A 14,526-nucleotide genomic window follows, 5' to 3' on the forward strand; every position below is an offset into this window, starting at 1 on the left:
AGTTTTTAAAGTTTTCAAAAATTTACAAAGTGATTTATAGAGAGCAAGAGGCAAGAAAAGTGGGTAACTTGTCTAAAATTCTAAAAATTAAGAAATTGTGATTACACTAGTTTAAATTGCAAAAATGCCTCCACACATGGATTTTTTTGGCAGAGAAGATTACCTAAAGAGGGTAGTTCATGATGATTTTCTAGAACAAATGCCAGTATCAATGAATGAATCAGCTATGGGTAGAGAATTGATTCCAAATAGCCCTAGGTTACTGGTTAGCGAGGGTTTCTATGAAAAAGAAAATTGGTTAAGAGATGCAAAGTTATCTATGGGAGGCTTAGAACATTTTTAAAAATGGTTTGTAGAAAGGAAATTAGATACTCCAATAAGAAATGTCTGGGAATTTGACATAGGTAAATTGATTGTCCCTAGAGTCTTCTTCGATGATGATCTACTGGCAGACATGGCCAAGAAGTATGATCCAATTATGAGGGTTGCAAAGAACCATGTAGGGGATAATCTTTTTAGGGTTTCACCTAAATTGATGAGAGAAGTTTTCAAGCTAAACCCCAATCATGTTGTTCATGAGAAAATTTACATGGAAGACCTCCAAGCTAGATATGATGCACAAAGGGTGTATTTAAAGGGAAGGGGACATTATGGTCACAACTACTAGCAATGAAGGAAGAGCACTTGTAAAGCCTATTGTGACATCTTTTGATCTTACTATTGTAGATTATGGAGGTGAGAAAATAGACCCTTTGATTGCACAGGCTTCCCAAATATTCATTGATGATGAAATTTTTGTAAAAACTAGATCTTTTGCTCAATTTTTGTAGAGAAGAAATATTGTTAATTTTGAAAATAACTAAAAATTAATAAAAGAAGAGAAACCTATTAATTTGGACTCTGAAATTGAAGAGAAAGTTAAAGCTAACTTCATGGAGTAATTTGCACAATTGATCCCTAAATGTGGAAGAAAACTATTGAAAGACTTAGGAGCTTTAATCTTGCATGAATGGGACATAGCCAATGCTATGGTTTTTTATTCTGATAGGAGGGAAAAGGATACTTAGTTTAGGATTGAGGAAGAAATACTACAGAAACATAGAGGAATAAAATATAACAATAATCACCATGCATTGGTGATATGGTCAATTGAAAGGAGGAACAAAATTAGGTTACAAGAAGTTTCAAGTGCTGAGCATAGAAGAAGTCTCATGGTGTACAAAGAAGATGAGGTAGATAGTGAGAAAGTGTATAAAATGGCTAGGGAGATGATGGGATTTGGGGTGGTAGTTGTTGGAAAAGATAAAGGTAAATTCTTGGAGCTGAATGCCAAGTTTGAAGAAATATTAAACTCATATGAGGAGAGAGGGAATAGGATACATCAGCTAGAAACTCAAGTATCCTACATGGATAAGCAACTAGGAAAAAGAAAAGTGGGAGAGTCAAGCTAGCCTCAAATTACCTATCCTTGCCCCCCAATTGAACCATTCAAGTGAAATCCCTTTGTAGAGTTACTTGACACTCCACAAAGGATAGAATTCTATACTACTAAAGAGTTTGAGGAGGAAAAGAATAAACTTTGGGCCTTACATGTTGAACTGAATGATTTGTATAAATATAAAATAAGGAAGACAATCTTATATTTAGTAGATAAGATTGATTGGCCAACATTTCATGAGAAAATAGTGAGAATAATGAAAATGTGGGAAGAAATAAAAGGTGGTTAAGATGCTTTAAAGCCCATCATGAATATATGGAGTGGTAGGGATAAAGATGTCACCCTTTTGTGTGTCTTGGTTATTAGTCTATCCTATGAATAGATAGAAAAAAATTTGATATGACTAATGATTTTTCTAATTTTGACGAAAAGAGATTTACAGTGCAAAAAATGACAATGATTTGTCTTTCTAAGTATCCAAATGAGAAATTTGAACTCTTTCCCCATGCACATAAAAACATAGATAAAATAAAAGAAAGGGAAGAATGGGGCAAAGAGTTAGATGATTTATTATGCCATAAAATAAATGGAATCATAAGCAAAGAGGGACATTTTCTATGGGAAATCAAAAATAAGGAAGTTATTAAAGTGTAATTATTCTATAACTCCATCAGAGATGAATTTGTTGAAATCAATAAAATAGGCAATTTTTTAATCAAGAAACAACATGAGGTCTAGAGTTTTGATTGGCATGATGACACAATTTCAACCAATGGATGGAGGATTTTGTGTATGAAAAGAAAATGAAAATAGAAGAAGATGATGCAGACTAGGATGAGCATCAAACAATTGATACATCAATACAAATAGAAGAAGACAAAAAGGAACAACCAAATTTATTGATAAGAACAATGGTCCCAATTGATGAGATGTTAACTAAGGAATCAAATATAACTATTGTTTTAATAGTGCATGATGATGTGAATGGATAACCTTGAGTTAAAGCAAGTCTACAAAAATCAAAGTCAAGTCCATCATAAAAAAATTCATTGGTTACATCTCCCAAGGAACAACAAGAAAAATTAAGCAAATCATTAACTTCTTATCAAAAAAGAAATGCAACAAAAGGTGAAATAGAAGTGGTCCCTATAATGCCCCGCCTACTGATCCTTGGAACAAGGATTCAATTCAAGCCAAGATTCTTTTTTTACAAGTATGAATGCACATGAAAACATCATATAGGGATCACAAAGATCGCAACAAAAGACTTCATCACAATTCTGGCAACCAACGAATCTCTGAATGCCACTATCAAATTGACACATGTAAACAAAAGCCAACAATGACCACACACATGATGAGATTCAAAGAAATAACCACTCATCATCAAAACACCAAGCTAGGGTAAAATGAAGAATCCTAAAATTTGGCTAAGTTTGAATATCTGAAGCCCTAAAATTTCCTAGAATCTTTATCTTACTATCTCAAAATATTCATCACATATATTAAAATATATCTTAAGTATAAGGAATACTTAAATGATATATTTTAAACCCCTAAGAAAGACTATTTTGAACTATAAAGGTGTGAAATCCAATAATGTGTCCAAAATAACCTTTCAAACCTTCCTTGGCCAAGCCTAACTACCCCCTATTTCTCACATGAGAAAGTGCACTAGTCTCTAGTTTTGCATGAGATCTTGCATTACTGTGCATGAAAAAGTGCATGGTTTTGCATGAGAATTCAATGCACACCATGTGACAATTTGCATCCCTACATGAGGAAATACATTCTCATGTGAGGAAGTACATTTTTTCATGAGGAAGTACCTTCTTGCATGAAGAACTAACTTTCCACATGAGAAAACACATCAGTGTGACAAAAAAATAAGAATAAAAAGCATACAAACATGAAACCTCCACACCAGGGAGTACTTGATCTACGCAAATCAAGAAATGAACACTTGAGTGCATAAAAAATAAGGAAAGAGGAATATCTATCCATCTAAACCATAGCAGTAATGAACATACTAAAAGAAACATCATAGTGAACAGAAGCAACATCACAATGTGTAGAAATAGATCTCAATAACTAAACAACTAAACCAAGTACATGGTTCCTCCCATCGTCAATAGCATCATAAGACCATCATGGATCCTAGCCATCCCCCACATGTAACATCCCAAGCCACTAATCATATCTTTGGTACTATCATAATATGGATGACAATACTAAACATGCTACCAACATAAGCATAAGGAAATCTAACATGCTAGTAGTAACACATCAAATAATCCTACAAGTAGATAACATCACCTATTATAGGCTGAACATCGTAATAAGGAAATCTAACATGCTAAACCAATAAGCAATAGATAATATAATACAACAATTCACATCATCTAGGCATATGCTAAACATCATAATATGGGAATGCATCAAATAAACTAACATCATCTAAACATGATATCCAAGCATTTTAATGAAAGCATAAATCACAAGAAAGCATACTCTGAAACTTGAAGCATCAAGTGAAAACATCCAGTAATGGTTGCACTAGGATAATAAACTATCTTTGTATGTGGGTGCCTAGTAGTGGTATAGGTAGCTACGCCTCCCAACCATGTGGCACCCATAGGTCCACACCTACCATATTGATGGACATAAAGATCCAACCACAAACACACACAAAACAATCATCCATGGCTAACACTCATGCTAGACAATATGATGGTTGTAACCAAGAACCTAAGACAATGCAAAGAGTACAGGTCCTAGTCAAACACTCAATAGGCTATTAAGTAGGGGTTGACATCATGGAGAGTTTCTTGGCATTGACAAGGCCAAACTCAAATCATGTGTAGAAACTCTTTGAAGGTACTTCCTTGGAACCATCACACAAAATTTTATTATCTTAAGTTTTATTTCCACTCACACATTTTCTTTAGTTATCACTTAATTAAAACTTCTTCTGCTAACCCTATGGCATTAGGACACCAAGATACAAGATAAAAGCCCCCTCCATATGCTACCCTACCCTACCCATGTTCATCTTATGACAAGTGCCCATGGGCATGCATACTCACATCCCAACCATAATGATCATAACTTCTAGAAGCACCACAAAAGATTGGGCCTTGCAAGTCACCTAAAAAATGTATGCACACTTAATCGTGTGTGGCACACCACCATCATGAAGATTAAAACACAAGGATAGGATGAGAACATAATGCAAAACAAAACACCCAACTAAAAACAACTCAGGAGGATGGATTCTACATGAATACCAAAGCCAAATAAAACCATACATCATGAAATCACTCTACTGACCTCAATTTGGGAGTATATATTCTACACAAATCCCAATGATGAACAAGACCAAACATCATGAACTCACTCAACCAGCCTCAATCTAGGAGTATGGATTCTACACAAATCCTAGTGTCCATGAAACAATAACAAAGGTCCAAAAGAAACCATAACAACAGGTAAAAAAATTCACTCAACCAAACACAAAGTCGAGAGTACGGGTGCGAAATACATCCCAATGCAACATAAAAGTGCAATAGTGGGCTGATGGATATCCAAATGGATCATCTAGGTCCACAACCCACCTTGTGCCAAGAAAACCTAAGAAAATAGGGCAGCACACAAAATGAGGTAAAAACCCCCAAATTTGGAAAAACTTTGAAATTAAAACCCACTTGTCCTTTGGGTACAAAAATCCCAAAAATCCAAAAAAAAAAAAGTTTGAACACCATATGCAAAAATGGCTATCATAACGACACAAAACACCAAAGCCTCATCCCAAAAAATAGGGAAATGTTCATACCTGATCGATTGGGTAGAACTAGCAAATAGAAATAGAGGGGAACACTAGTTCTCAGCCTCCCAAGAAACGAATACCAAAAATAGAAGGAAAAATAGAGCCAAAACCATAAAATAGGAAATCCCTACCTCATAGCCAAAAGGGAAAAATGAGAATCTGAACTATAAAATAAATAGCCTGCAGAAGTAGCTAAAAATTGCGGTAATCCAAGGTTTCCCCAAGCTAATCCAATGAGCTCAACCTCATGATAATCTCATACCTATAGCTCCCACAACGGACAAAATAGTAAATCCTCATGAAGAGGATTTTTGGGTTTTACTCTCCAACTTTCTAATTCAAAATTGAGAAGTGAGGAATTAAATTCCTTTTTGGATATTTATTCACTTTTCAAGTGAATAATCGATTAGGGCAAATAACTAGCCAACCTAGTTAAACCCTGAATCGACCCAAACAAAAATAGGCTATTCCTAGAAATAGGAGTTCATCTATGGAAAAAATGCCAAAAATTAAAATAAATCAAATAAAAAGCCTGAAATCCCAAAAACACATAAATCTCCTTAACAACTTTCATGACAATGTGAAACTCTAAATGCACAGACACACTCACTGGTCTAATCACATAATGCAAATGAGTTTGGATTTAATAATTACCAAAAGGTTTAATTTAAACAATTAAAAATAAGGATATGTTGACCATACAATGATGACATTGGTAAAATATGAATGGCTAAATCATTAACTCCATGTGCCACTACCAAGGATATAAATCCTAGACACTAACCAACATGATCAAGTGCAATTGCATATAATAACATAGCCAAAGCAATAAATTCATTAAATCACCTAATTTCACCATTTATTTAATTTTATTAAAATAATCTATTTACATCACTCATATTCACATAAAGCATAACAACACAGGAATGAAGTAAATAACCATAGCTTTAAATCTATCACATAACATAATTAGTGATATGTCCAAATACTGGATAACTAGATATCATCATAAAACACATTGTCATCTCAAAATGGTATTATCATGCAAAATGATCAAATAAAAAACATAGTAGTCTAAAATCTATGATACTAAAATCCAAATATAACATTTGACCCTCAAGCCCTCTCAAATGTAAAACATAACATAAGTAACAAATATCTCTTAGATCAAAATACAATAAGGCAAATGTCCGCAGCACATAACCAAATAATCCAACATGGACAATCCATTTCTAATAATATAATAATTTAATAAAGGTTGATTAAACAACATAAAAATGCACTTAAAACACATAACTAAACACAATCACAAACATGACTAACTAGTGCTACAGGAGCCTAGTCCAGTGTAGCATGGTAATAGTACATAGTGCAATATCTACACACATCTCAAGCTAATCACAAAATAGCCTCATGATACTACATCAATCCTAGTAACCACTAACACAAACCTTAGTGAACCATAAATCACAACATAATCTCATAAATCAGCTAAAAGCAATAATCAAAGCAACTGATACAAAAACATACATCAAATCACCTCTACAGTGTAGATCACTCATGGTCACAATCATGGTCCATCACAATAAAATATAAACAAGGTTACATCTATCAAGATAACTTATAGAAGTCAAATGGGAGAGGCACTATAATCCCTATAGAAGAATATTCATGATGTAAACCATTTTTTTGCACCAAAAATTCATTTTTTTATGATAGTAACAATATACATATTTTTTTTTCTTAAGGATAGCTATTAGTTTCTCTATGCCTAAATCTTATTGCATCTCAAACTATATAAGTGAGATTATAGGGCTAGAGAAAGGGTTTGAGTCATTGTACAATTTTAGTTTTACTAAGTGTTGTTTGGTCCAGTCCTTGATGCAAAATTTCATGACTTAGATCCTTTCTAAAGTTTTTTTGAGTTCTACTTTAGTTGTTATATAATTTTTAAAGGGAATTAATACAATGATGAACTGTCCCCATATCTTTTCTCTCTAAATCTTGTCTCCATTTTTATTACCTCATTATCTTGAGATTGCATGAGCAAATCTTGTTCAATTGAATGTAGTTAGGATAAGTTTTTTATCATTTCACTATTGGTTTTAATTCAATGAATTAGGTAAATTCTTTAGTGAATATGGTATGATCTCTAGGTAGTAGGGAGGATATGTGTAAGAATGGATTAGGTCAAGAAATTGGATAGACTATGAATCCCAATGGATGAGGCACTGATCAACTTGTTCAGTCTACATATGGAAAAACCATGGATAAGAATCAAGCTTAATATCAAATCAAGTTTACTTTAATGTTTGAAGAATTTTAAAGCTGGTCAACACTTGTTTACACTTAACTTCTATGGCTTAGTTAGCTGCTATTGCCTAGAATTATTTGTAGATCTAAGAAGAATTATGACGAATCTACTATAAGGGATGAATGTTTTTATAAAATGTTATGGAATGAATGATATATTATATATGAATATAATATTAGGTTGTGAATCTTTAAACCCTTAGGTGTGCTCACCTTGATTTTGCTAAGCTAAAATAGTAGAAAATCATCCATGGTTTTGTTGAAGTTGGGTCCATATTTGAAGAACATATAGTTGTTTATAGGAAGTAGGTAACCCTTAGGTTATTTTGATCTTCACCATCTTGGTATTAATTATTTTTTTGCTTAGTAGTGTAAAAACACCAACACTCCTTTTCATATCATAACTCAACCTTTCCTCTAGGTCCTATTGTTACATCATTTGATCAAATCCTCTTCACCAATCAAATAAGTGATAGTAATTAAATTATATAAGTTGTTGTCTTAACAACAAATAGTAGATTTGACATTAGTGAAAAAAAATTATTTAAACATATTTACCATACTTGTATCAATCTATTTCAATAACAACAACTATTTCTCACTAGCTTAAGTGTCCAAAGACACTATTCAAAAATAACATGAAACAAGAGTTCTAGATAACTCTAGCCTTCATAGATACTCCCCCACATAGGAAGGATCAATATTCATTCTAGAGAAACAATAGTACTTTTTTACATAGGACTGATGCACTCTTGCATCAACTACTCTAATGTAGGAAGGGGCATAACCCCTAGCATACTTTGCAAATACTCAAAAGTCTCTTTGGGAAGAGGCTTAGTGAAGATATCTATAATCTTATCTTTAATGCTTACATACTCCAATCTTATTTCCTTTTCTACAACTTTTTCTCTCAACATGTGATACTTGATAGAAATGTGCTTGGACTTAAAATGTAACACTCGATTCTTAGACATATTTACTATGCTTGTGTTGTCACCATGTATGACAATAAATTCACTATATTATATCCTTATATATCCTTTAGAATCTACTTCATCCAAACAATGTAATTACAATTGTTTGCTATTGTAACATATTCTACTTCTATTGTACTTTTTGAGGTATAATCTTGCTTCTTGCTTAGCCAAGAAACTAATCTTCCTCAAAGAAATAAGGCTCCATCATTGGTGCTTTATTTTCATCCATACTACCTACCCAATAAGAATTAGTAGAAGCATATAGAGTGAAATCATTAGATCTGTCATACCATAATCCAAATTCAAGTGTTCCTTTTAGGTATCTAAATATCATTTTGATTTTTACATAATGCACTTCTCTAGGATCAACCTGGAATCTTGCAATAATTCAAACTACATTTCCTATATCCATCCTTGTGTGAGTCAAATATTGTAATCCTCTAATCATAGATATTTACTTCTTCTTCTCAATAGTAAGTTTCTCATCCTTTGTAGATAACTTGTCTCCAGTTGAAATAGGTGTTCCAATGGGTTTACATGTTTCCAAACCAAACCTTTTTAGTAAGTCTTTCAAATACTTAGCTTGAGAAATAAAGAATCCTTCTTTGTTCTACACAATTTTTAATCCTAAAAAATATTTCATCTCTCCCATCATGCTCATTTCAAATTTTTTCTTCATTTCTTCTATAAACTTTTCACTTTCATCATCATTTCCTCCAAATGTGATATCATCAAAAAATATTACCAAAATTGTCAATCCATCATCAATTTATTTCCAATAGAGATTACTATCTACCATACCTTTTCTATATCCAATCTGTGTTAAATGTTTGTCCAACCTTACATACTAGGTTCTAGGTGCTTGCTTCAATTCACATAATCCTTTCTTTAGTCTACATACTATGTCCTTGTCATCTATCAAAGGACAACCTTCAAGCTATTCTATGTGTACCTCTTCTTCAAGTTCTCCGTTCAAAAATGTTGACTTGACATCCATCGGATATACTTTGAATTTCTTATATGCTACATATGCTAATAATAACCTTACTACTTATATTCTTTCCAAACGAGAATAGGTCTCATCATAGTATATTCCTTCTTGCTTTGAGTAACCTTTACATCCCAATCTTTCTTTTTTCCTTATAACTTCAACTTGTTCATTCATCTTGTTTCTAAATACCCATTTAGTTCCTATAACATTCTTGTCTACTGATCTAGGGACCAATTCCCATGTCTCATTCTTTACTATTTGATCCAATTCCTATTTCATATCTTATTTCTAACTGTCATCTTTACATGCTCCATCTACATTCTTAGGTTCAACTTGAGATATCAAACATAGTTCTTCATTGATTCTTCTTCTTGTCACCACACCTTTATCTTTGCTTCTAATGACTTGCTTAGGTGGATGATTCTTTGTCATATTCTTACCCAAAGTAGGTGTTTCTATCTCAACTCTTATTTCTATTGAAGGTTTTGAGCTTTGTTCCTTCCTTGGCTCTCCTTCATTTTGCAAATCATTGTTAGTGTCAAATAATACTTCATCATTCCTTGGTTTAGTAACAACATTCTCATCATTTCAATTGTAATCAACTATTCTTTCTTGTATCCTAAATTTCTCATCAACTCTCACATTTACACTTTCCATAATGGACTTAGTTCTCATATTATAACATCTATAAGCCTTTCTTCTCAATGAATAACCAAGAAACATACCTTCATCACTTCTAGCATAAAACTTACCAATATCATCATCTCTTTTGATATAACACTTATTGCCAAAAATTATGAAACACTTAATTGTAGGTGAGTGACCAAAGCACAGTTCATAAGAGGTCTTGTTTGTGTCTTTCTTGACTTGCACTCTATTCATAGTGTAGAGTGTTGTATTCATAGCTTCTCTCCAAAACATCTTGAATACATCATTCTAAGCTAACATATCTCTTGTTGCTCCTATTATTGATTTGTTTCTTCTCTCTGCTATACCATTTTCTCCAGGGGTTCTCAGATTTGATAAGTATCTTTCTTCATTCTAGAAATACGATCAAGTAAAATCATGAAATACCTTTCACCATAGAATCCTTTAGTCTTTGTAGGACCACTGATATCTGTCTGTACAATCTCCAATTTTTCTATAGAAGTAAACTTCTTGCTGGGAAAAGAAGTTCTATTATGTTTTTCCAAAATACACTCCTTAAAAATTGTATTAGTAAGCTTTACAATCTTAGTCAAATCTCTAACTGCAAACGTACTACTAGTCTTGACAATACTATCAAATTTTATATGACAAAATCTCTTATGCCATAACCAACTATCATCTACCTTTGCAATCAAACATGTCATTTTAGTGGGATTCAACTGAAATATATTTCCTCTAGATCTGGTTCCTATTCCAATTACATTTCCATCTTTGTCTTTGATCATGTATATCTTCTCTATGAAATTCAACTGATAACCTTTGTCCATTAGTTGTCCAACACTCAAAATATTTTACTTCAAATTATCATACAAATCTACATCCTTGGTGTTATTATTAACATCAAGATTTATAGATTCAATACCTTTAAGTTGGCATGCTACATTGTTTCCTTCTTTGAAAATGCCTCCATCATGACTTTTGAAGTTAACAAATTTGTTCATATCACTAGTCATATGATGTGAACAACCACTATCAATTTTCCAATTAGACTTCTTTTCAACACGTGATACCAAAGCCATTTTCTCTAGACTTTCTTCTTTAATAACTACAAAGCCAATTTCATCATCATTAGCAGTTATTGCTTGTTCATCAAAATCATCCTCTTCATTTACATACAAACATTCTCTATCTCTTCTATGTTTCAAATTACCTCTATGTTTTTTCTCTCTCTTTTAGGACACTTAGATGCATAATGACCACATTCATTACAAGTCCAACATTTAAAGATTGTTTTTCTCTTCTTTCCAGAAGGGCTACTCCTTCAATCTTTCCATCATTAGCAATTATGCTGCTACTAGTAAAGTCTCCTCTAGCACTTGTGCTTCTTGATAAACTAGGTCAAATATTCAAGGTACTAAAAGCTATTTATACTCTTGTTAATTCTCCAGATAGTATGAGCTCATTCTCAACTGCTTCAAGTCTTCCAAGCAATATTTCTTTTATGAAATCTTTGGTACAAGAGATGAACAACTATATCATTTGAACTGCTAGCTTAAATGGTGGTGTTAAGCTGTTCAATATCATCCATATCACCTCATCATCTTCTTTGGTTCCTCCTTGAGATCTAATACTTGCAGTAATTTCTAATATTCTACCTATAAATGTTATGATAGATTCATCTTTCATCATCTTAGTATCTTGAAATGAACAAATCCAACTTTGTAACATCAATTTCTTAGAATGTTCATCACCTTCCAAGCTATTTTTTAAATCTTTCTTAATCATATGAGAAATAATAAGTGACTTTACCTAATTGTACTTAATTTTAGGAAGTGCAGATAGTAGTGTTTCTCTACTTCTCATGTCACACATGAAAAGATCTCTTTCTTCCTCGGTACAAGTTTCCAAATCTTTCTCAACAACGATCATCTTTTCTAATTTTGTCAAGATCCAATATCCTGGACCCATACATAACAGGTGTCTTATCTTTTCCTTCTAGCTGTCATAATTTGTTCCATCAAACTTTAGACTATCTTTCCTAAACATGTTCGCCATGGATCTCCAATAGTTGTTAAACTTTATCTTCAATGACCTGATGCTCTGATAGCAATTATTAGAAACAATAGTCCACCAAAATAACTAATGGGGGGGAGGGGGGGTTTGAATTAGTTATGCAATAATTAAAATACATATCCACCTTAAATAAATTTAACCATTCAACCAAAGTAAACAATAAGCATATAAAGATGCACATAAAAAATTACACTAGATATGTTGACTAGGAAAACCCTTGATTAGAGGGAAAACCCTGGTGGGAATGATGCCTACAAGATGATGTACTAATATAAATATTCCTTGTTAGAGGATGGACCATTTTAGGAGTCTATTATAATATTTAGTACATATGAGTCCCTGTTAGGAGACTTTGAATCCTTATTAGAAGATTCTAACCTTGTTAGTAGTTGTACCAACCCTGTTAGGAGTTGTAGAAGATAGAAGGACCTGTTGTCCAAACAACTCTTGGGGCCAGATCACTAAAATCACTGCCTAACTATCTCTCATCTATTCCTTGCAAAATAATTCTATGCATTGTACTTAAACTTCTTTCCTCTATCTTGTCAACTAAACCAATCACTATCAAACCTTGTAGACTAGGTCACAAACCTTGGATCCAAGTGTACAACTTCAGATCATACAATAAAATCTTGGTAACAAAGTTTCCTTCACCTTTGCTCTACTCTTCTCAACTTCACATTCTACTCTTTTTGCTTCTTAAAATCATTTGTACTTCTCACATATCACTCCATGATAAAGTAAAATGTCCTTCCTTTATATTGAATCCATAAAATAATTCCCTATGTTGATTGTGACACCTTCTCAAATAATTATTATAGGATGACATTAAGAACACATTGCACTTAGCAATAATATCAATCTTCTTACTTGCAACCTAAATAACTTAATGCACATGTGTCATTATGATAAGTGATCTTAGCTGCATCATTAACAACATGTCTTCTTTTCATCTTTAACTTTGGCTTCTCAGAATAACAACTCTACCAAGAGATATAACAAGTTTACCAAAACATGCCCCTATAAACTCTATCTCAAAATAGTCATCACCAAAACTTGCATAACTGTTATGGTGTCCACAACACATGCCCCATTCCTCACTAGGAATGGGGACCCCCTAGTTTTTTTGACTCCTAGGCTCACATTTCGAGAGTCGGGAGAAATTTTTTTTATTAGAGTTAGAATTTTAGAGTCAAAAAATAAAAAAATAAAAAAATAGAATTTAAAAAAAAAAAAAAAAAAAAAAAACCAAAAACCAAAAAAATTCAAAAAATCAAAAAGTCATGAAATTTTTTTTTAAAAATAAATAAAAATAAAAATAAAAAAATAAGAAAAAAAGCTCATGCAATAGTGCACGCCATGATGCGATGCATGCACATGCACCAAGGCATGGCCATGCATGCCATGATGTAATGTACATGCAAGTGCCAAAGCGTGGCCATGTGTGCATGCCAAGGTATGGCTGTGCATGCCATGATGCAATACATGCGCATGTGCCACAGCGTGGCCCCACATGCCATGATGCATCACACACACATGCTAAGGCATGGCCGCATGCACCATGATGGGCCATGCACCATGATGCACCAAGGTATGACCATGCATGTGCTTGTCAAAGTACAACTATGTGCACCATGCATGTGCCACAAGCACCACGCGGGACATGAAGTGTTGCGAGCATGCCCTATCGCACCGCACGCATGCCTTAAAGCATTGTGCCTTCCATTCACCTCCCACACATCATGTAGTTATTTTTTGGGGTTTTTGGTCCAGTGTCATTAGGGTTTTCCTTAACTAAGAATTTTCACCTCTTCAAACTAATGTTTGCTTCTTTTTGTAGGTAAAAAAGGTATCCTCAACTTGTTGGGATCATAAATTTTGACTCGAGCCTCAGAATTCAGAACCACTTACACCATTGGAAAGAAGAACTGAAGATCTAATTTCAGTTCATAAAATAGTGAGCCTTCAACTACCCAATTTTAAGGACCAATGAAATTTTGAACTTGAGATTTTGAGCAAAAGACCTCCGAAAAAGCCATTTAAAAAAGCCTATTAAAATTTACAAAAAGATATGAAAAATTTTCAAACATTTGATCACCTAGATCACTTGGTTTCTTGCTGGGAAGGATAAAGCAGTTGGAGAGAAGAAAAAGGTCAAAGAAATAGAGGTTGGACACATGAAGTGGAACAAGTTCCTCATCTTATGTAGCCATAAATGGCAAGATTCAACACAGGTTCCTTAGGATTTTAGATCAAAGAA

The sequence above is a fragment of the Cupressus sempervirens genome, chromosome 5, assembly GCF_028749045.1.
Source record: "Cupressus sempervirens isolate cs-2001-9-10 chromosome 5, ASM2874904v1, whole genome shotgun sequence".
Taxonomy (NCBI): Eukaryota; Viridiplantae; Streptophyta; class Pinopsida; order Cupressales; family Cupressaceae; genus Cupressus; species Cupressus sempervirens.